Source organism: Cupressus sempervirens, unplaced genomic scaffold (assembly GCF_028749045.1).
Source record: "Cupressus sempervirens isolate cs-2001-9-10 unplaced genomic scaffold, ASM2874904v1 CseChr00s100002_03, whole genome shotgun sequence".
NCBI lineage: Eukaryota > Viridiplantae > Streptophyta > Pinopsida > Cupressales > Cupressaceae > Cupressus > Cupressus sempervirens.
The window spans coordinates 863,612-871,847 of NW_028322207.1; positions in this window are offsets into that span (position 1 = coordinate 863,612).

The following is an 8,236-nucleotide window of genomic DNA, read 5'->3' on the forward strand; positions in this document are numbered from 1 at the left end:
TAGCTTTGGCTTTCTTTTCATCTTTGATTCTACCTATGTTCATACAGTTCTTGGTAAGATGTCCAAGTTCTGTACAAATAAAACATCATTTTGTAGTATCTACTTTCCTCATGTGATATTTCACACATTTTTCTCCAATGTGCCCAAATTGACCATAGTAGTGACATCTATACCATGTATTTTAATCCCATCCAAATATTGCTTTCACAATTTGTTCTGCTAAGTTCCACTATTTGGTTTTTTACTTTGAAGATTTGTGTCCTTGTTTCTTGCAATTGTGACATGTACCTTCAAACTTAGGTATCTCTTTGCATTCACTTTCTCTATGACCATGCTTGTTGCAAATGTAACAATTTTGATTGAATTTTGCTTTACTATTACTCCAGCATTTTTTTAATGTATGACCTATCTTACCATAATGCTTGCAAGTAGGCCTTTTATTATTTTGTGCTCCTTGTTGAGATGATTCACCTTCTTTAGTTTATCCTATTGTAGCTTTTCCTTTGTGTCTATACTAACTTTGTTCATTCAATTTATTCATGCTTTCCTAATATTTCATCATTCTTTCATAGGTTAGCTTTACAATACTAAGATCATTCTATAGTCTTTAATTCTTTGATCTTACATTCATAAGCTCTTCATTTGCATTGGTGAGTTGATTAATAAAGTCTAATTTCTGAAGGGATAGTTGTTGAATTTCATTGTTCTTTTCTTCTATCTCTTCTTTGGCTTTGTCTTTTTCTTCCATGACTTCACATAATCTAATTGATTGGATTTCTTGTCTCTTTTTAGCTTTTTGACTTCTTTTTGAAGATTGGAATTCTTTTCTAATAGGTCTTTGATTATTTCATTAACTTCATATGAATTTCTTTCTAGACATATGTCTTCAATTCTTTCTTCAGTATAGAGATTGTCATTTATTTGTACTACAAGATCTCTTCTTGTTTTCAATGAATGAGAGAGTTGTTCCTTTTTCTTTCTTGAGTTGTCCAATGGCCAATTCCAGATCCAAATTTTCATTTTCAATAGCCTTATCTAGCTTGTATACCTCTATTGCCTCTTATCTTTAACTCAAGTTGTTAAACTTCTGATGTGAGAACCGGAAAGCTTTTATACCAATTGTTGGAAATATAAGGTAGGCAAGGTTACTAAGAGGGGAGGGGTGAATTAGGAACCAATAAAACTTTATCTTAATTCACCAATTAATCCTTCATATAATATTATGATCTAATTGCATGCATGAAAGAATGAATGCAATAAAACATTCATAACACTTTGACACAAGATATGGTGACCCAGAAACCTTCCAAATAGAAAGTAAAATTGGGGTAGGGATGATAAGGCTTATAATTGACCATTGTTGGTGATCTACCTTGTTAGGAGAAAGGACAATGAGGTCCACCTTGTTAAAGGATTTACAAACATACAATGAAGCATGCACTTAGTTAGGAGGATTTAGAAAAGATTGTTAAGTCTACCCTATTAGAGGATTTGATTGATGCACATGTTAGGATGAACCAATGGTTGATCTCTAATTTGCAACTTTGATTTTCTAGTTGAGATTCCTTGTATTACAATGATCATCAAATGGTGATAGAAAAAATTTTGTTGTCCCTTACACTGCTTGTAGCCTTCTTTAGTTTGCACTTCTTCTCATCATATCCTCTTCACTCTAATATTTGGATATGATACAATCCATTGCATATATACCAGTCCAAATCACAACTTACTAGAGTCGGCTAGAATACCAATTTCATCATAATTCATAAAGTTGGCCCAACTGTTGTAACTCAATTTCTAGAGACAAACTCAAAGATGTTCTGATACATAGAAAACACTATCAACACTTGGAAATCTTTTTCACTCAGTTAAACTTGAAGCTCAATCCATACTAATCACTTCCAAGTAGCTTGAACTCAGTCAACACTATGCAACTTAGTGAACACTGAGAAACTTAGTGGTTGTTGAATCACTCACTTGACATTGCATGACTCGGTCAACACTAGATTCATATTGTCAAAATAGTGAGCTTAGTACAGATATAGTATAACTTGGCTAACATACCATAGCTCTGTTAACACTGTGATCTTCTTCACTTCCACTAAATAGCTTGGTAGCCTCTGTTATGCTCAGTTTGCACTATACATTATTTATGAAGCTCGGTAAACACTATGTATCTTAGCAACTACTACAAACAACTCCTTGGCTTGGAAGTCTCTAAAACACTTGGTTAACATTTCAAACTAAATGATAAGCTTGGTAGCAATTGTAGAGATCGGTAGCAATGTAACCATTTTGACTAAGTGTTGAGTCACTGATAGACAAATTGACCTTCATGTCAACAGCTATAAACCACCTCTTAAGATGCCCTCTTTCATGGGTATTCTCAAGAATAATGGTTTATAGAAGTGTGACACTTCTTGTACACACATTTTTTACACCCACCATAAGGCTAGAACCAAGTTTTTAGCTCCATTTTCTTGTTGGTATTTTAGTTTCATTCTTATGTCTAGTTTTTATAGCAACTTAATGCATCTAATCAAGTGGATTTTGTAGGCTTTCCATTTTGGTTTTAAGCTTAACCCTTGTGCATATTTGTTTGAAGGTCAAAACCCTAGTTTTTGAAAGATTTAAGCATATCTTCCAAACTGCTTTGAGTTTGGATGTGAAATTTTTTTGTAGGTTGGGGATGTATCTAAAATGTCTCAGTCTAATTTGCATCTTGTGATGAGTTTATTTGCATCCATTACAAAATTTTCCTTTTTTATATAAAAAATCATTTTAGGTTGCAAATAAAAAAAAATCATAAAATTATACATTTTTTAAAAGGTATTTGAATTATATAGGGGGTTAGTTCTTTGTGTTTTGAATTTAAAGGTCATCTTAGGGCTCAATAATGTGATTTGATAAATCTAGTGTTTTTTGCAAAAATGGGTCCCTAGAGCACAAATGAAGAGATATTGCTAAATTTCTTGCATTTTTGGAAATATCTCTAGTTCTTAGTAGGGGTCTCTTCTTTTTATTTCAATTTTAACAGCAAAAATAATAGCAAAAAAATCAAATCTTGTTGACTAGGTCAAAAGAAAAGAGTAAAAAATAGATCATTTTGTGAGTAGCTTGCACTTTCTTTGCATACACTTGGTTGGAAGATAACTTGGAGTTTTGAGGCAACTAACCACTTTGTGTTGTAGGTCTTACTTGGTTATTATTCTATAACCTTGGTTTTTTTGTAGGAAGTTTCTCATTTCTTTGTTAAAAAAAACACATGTTCAAGACCTATGCTAAGAGGCTACTAATTCTTATTTGCAAGGTTTCCTTAAAGCACCAAAAGAAAAAGTTTACTTTATTTCCCTTATTTTTTGTGCAGAAATATTACTAGTTGTTCATATTTCATAGGCAAATAAAACTTTCAATTGGGATCTCTTGGTGGTAGGAAAGTATGCTCTTCACCCTTGTGATAAATCATAAATCTTGACCCACCTTTAGATTTCAAAAGTAAGCGGGTTAATTGAGCTTCTTGGTGTGTTTGGGGGAAGCAATTGGAATAGGAGAGTATGCTCTTCACCCTTGAGGTGAACCAAAAATCTTGAACTACAAAAGAGGATCTATTTTGTTTAGTCTAGAATCCTTTAGTGGGCCTGCTCTTGATAGATCAAGAGGAATGACCCAAGTGGGGACAAGTGAACCCAGCTCTTCCAACCCAATATAAACTCAAGTCTATCAAGGACATAAAACCTTGGTATACATAGTGCTTGTCTTCATTCAATTAGATTATTTATGGGATTGTGACCATGAGGAAGATACTAGATAAGAATGTTTAAGGTACTCTTATGGCTGCAAGGTCTACTACTTGCTGCAAGGTAAGGAGTCTTGTATCAGGAGCAAGAGGATGGCTATGAATGAAAGCCCTTTCAAAGAACCTAGGATAGAAACTACCTTATTTTTTTGCTCAACATCTTGGTGCAAGGACCAATCCCAGTGGATTACCCAGATTACCCCAAGATTTTAAGCTCACCATTTGTGTCCCCTTGGTTATGCTAATGGCATCTTCATGAAGAGCCAATATCTCTCATGGGTAACCAGTTGGTGTGAGGAAAAGGGGCATCAAGTGTGGGCCAAGTTGTTGAGTAATGAACTGTTTCCTTTAGGTATATATTGCTTGATGTGCTCTCCAATGTGTTAGACCCGTGGAAACCTTTTGAACATATACATGATGATAGTTCTAGGGATTTCTTTTGAGACCTCACATATTCTTGCATCATTTGAGGTTGCTTTGTCCCTTGATTGATTTCTTGAAAACTACTCCATGTTTCATTCTCTTTCTTGGAAAAAAATTGATTTTGAATATCAAATTTTCTATGCTATCAACTATTGTCAAACTTTGTCAACCAAGTAAAAACATCAAGTGAAAACATTTTCTTGTGTTTCTTGCTAAGGGGAGTCTCATCATTTGACTTTTATTTTCTATGTCTCTAGTGCTTTAACATGCTTAAAGTGACTCTTTGGTCTTAGTATTCTTGGTCTTTCTATCTTCATGGTCTATGTAGGCTTGCTAGTTATCTTTTTTCTGAAATGGTTACCAATTTCTTGACTACACTCTTGAGTTGAGAAAGTTATTTACTTGTCACCCTATTTGCTCTATCTACTTGGCTATTTGGATTCTTGCCCAACTCTTGACTTGAGTCACTAGTGTTGTAATTTTCTTGGACACTTTCTTGATGAGTCACTTTACTCTATCTTTACTATTATGGTAAGTGAACACTCCACCTTTCTAGTTTGGACATCAAGTTATACTGTGTCATCTTTTTAGCTTCCTCTAGTCTCCTTCATACTTGATTATCTATCTACCACTATATAATGAAAACCTTGTGCTACTAAACCTCAACCAGATCTATATGATCATGATATCCCCCATGCCACTAAAGAGTTTCAAGATCTATATGCTCAATACAAAGAACTAGAAGAGATAAATGATCTTTCTTACCTTCATCTCTCTAAGCACATGATAGAAATGAAGTCTTAACTTGAAAAAAGGTTATAGGAGAATATTAAATTCTTAAATAAATCTCCCTTAAGACCTTTACATACACATGGGTCATCTTCTTCATGGTCTACATATTCTACTCCAAGACATCAAATGTCTTCATCTTCTATATCTAATGACCTCTTTAGATAACAAGTAAGTGATACCTCCTTTGAGCATATGCCAAGTTTTCATGATGGAGCTATCTTTGACCAAGAAAATGATGAAGACATGGATGCATGCTATTTACTTGAGAAAAAATAAGAAGATCCAAGGTTTACTTTTGAGAGGAATTTTACTCCCTTGTAATATTCTTATGATGTCATTTTTCAAACACTTATTGGCACTAAGCTCATCACATTGCCTAAGTCTAGCTCATATTGAAACCCATTCTTGGATATCTATTGTGCTTATCATCAACATAATGAACATAGTACTTTTTATTGCATTGAGATGAAATATAAAGTCCAAGATCTTATTGATGATGGGATTATTGATACCTCTAATGATTCATGTGATGAGGAAACTTCTCTTGATCAAGATCATGTTTATGAGCCTATGTCTATTGATGGTCTCCTTGACACTCCTTCTATAAATCATGTATCGCCCAACACTTCAAATCTTTCCAACATGCCTCCATCACACAAAGAACCTAGTGCTTTCGGTATGGACTATGTGTACCCTCAAGGGCTACCTCTAAAAAAAATTCAAGCTAATCTTCACTTGGATAAAAAACTTTTCAATGCTACTAAGGCCAAATATCCTCAACCTTTATGTGATTCTATGCCTACTATGCTCACTTCAAGTAGTCCTTCAATATCTCTTCAAGATTCTATCATGAAACCCTCACATTTTCTCTTGTCCTTAGAAGTGGCTCCATGTCAAGAGGAATCTCAAAAATCTAAATATATAAATATCAAGAAAGATCAAGATCAAGCACCCTTTCATCGTCTTCATAATTTCACCCCTCCATATCCTATGCCTTTTCTATCTCCCAAGTATGATGAAGACACCACTTCCACTATTTTCATTGAGCTTACTAAAAATCATGATAGAATTTCTATGCCTATGCTATCTAAAGAAACATATCAATATTAAAGTATCCCTTCTTGTTTTACTTCTCCACATCCACCTCAAAACTATTCTCAAGCTTCAAATGATCCTAGCAAAAATGTTTCTCCTATCAAAGCTACTCATGATTCTATTGATGGCCATGGAGTGATGATATCCCTACTCACTATCATTTTGCATCTCCTAAATCTATCCTTGTTCCTTATCCATCAAAACTAAAGCCTTCAAACCTTCCATCTATATTGGGACCTTATGCTCCTTCATCTCCTACATTTTTCACTTCTATCTCATCATCTAATTACCCTACCATACCTCAAGATCAACAAAGACACTCATCCTTGATGAATTTCCACCCATCTATCCATCTAAACCAATCATATCTACCTTATTCATCGACAAATCCCAAGTCTTTTGAAAGTGTGAATAAACATAAGAATCCATTAAAAATTAAGATCAATATGTCCCATCTAATTGACATGTGAATGCTAAGAAAGAAAAAACATTCAAGAGACCACAAAGGTCTACTACCCAAAGAGCTAAATCAAAGAAAATATGGGTTCTTAAATCCGTCATTGAAGAAATGCACTCTAAAGCATCCAAAGTAAAAGAAATTTCTAAAGCTATATGGATTCCCAAGTCTCTCTTGAAAGACTTGAATATTGAAAATAAATCAATGTTGACATTCAAGCTTCCAAATGCCTCCACTCCATCTTCTCCCAAACACCTTCATAAAAAGCTTCCAAAGCCTTCCACTCCATCTTCTTCCAAAATTGCTTTGCTACCTCATACATCTAAACCTCAAGCTATTTCATCCATTATTTTTCCATCATTCCAACACCCTTCAAGGTGTGTGTCAATGTTGATCTTGCACAATATTTCACCTACCATCATGAAATCCTCTAAAGCTTACACTTACTTTCTATCCATGCTCATTCAATCCTTTCAAGACATGAACTCTTATTCTCCATATACTCTTTGTACTATTATCTCCCTTCCATCAACTTATCAGCATCTTTGAGAATATTATCTATGGTCTTGGCTTATCATGACTTATCTTTCCTATAGGAGTACAATCTAAATTCAAACAACTTGAGCTCTTTCTAAAAATTCAAAAATAAAAATAAAAACCATGAAAATGTTCCTTGGTGAAAATTACTCCTTGTGGCACCTTGGTAGCAAAAGTAAAGAGAAATAAATTCATCCTATGGTGAAGACTAGTTCTTGTGGCACCTTGGATAAGTATCATGATGAAAACCTAGAAAATAGGTGTCATGTGTAATTCTTCCACATCCATCTATCCCCTTTTCTCCCTCTTTGATCTTGACAATGTTGAGCTATCCTTTTGAAGTGGCTATTTTATCCATCAACTTCCCTATCATGCTTTCATGTTCACTCATAGTCCCCATATCTAGCTTCATTCTTATTTCTCTATCACATTATTATTATATCTAGTCAACCTCTTGGTCTTGATCAGGCAAAGAAAAACATGGTTCTTAGGCCTCTTGACATGTCTACTCTTTTGCGGCTATACACTTCCATACTATCTCACTTATTTAATTCCACTTACTATCCTACATGCTACCTCTCTCATTTACTTCCATTGCTTATCCTAAACCTTCTTTATATGGCTATCTTTCCCTAGCTTGGGTACTCTTGAGGAGTGAGTCCTTGAGGATCACTTTCACTTGCTTCATTCTTTCTTGCTTATCCATCTTATCCAATTGGTCTCTACTCCATGTCCTACACCTTGCTCGACAATGGAACAAAATTATGTCATCTTTCTTGAGAACTAGTAATCTCTAAATCATTCTAAAAAATCCAAAAATAATAATATATGATACTGAAAATGTCCTTTAAAAGAATAAAATATCCTAAAAAAAGATCATCTTAGTGAAAACCTAGCAATAGACACTTTGATGTAACACCAAAAAAAATCAAAAATTTCTGAAAAATAGAAAATTCCCTTAAAAATGACCATCTTAGTGAAAAACCTTGCAATAGGTACTTTTATGTATCATAAAAAATTATAAAATACAAAAAATACAAAAAATTTGAAAAAAGTCCTGAAAAAATTTGCCAAGTGGTGAAAACCTAGAAATAGACACTACTTCATAAGAACCTCTCACCTATATCTATCAGTCT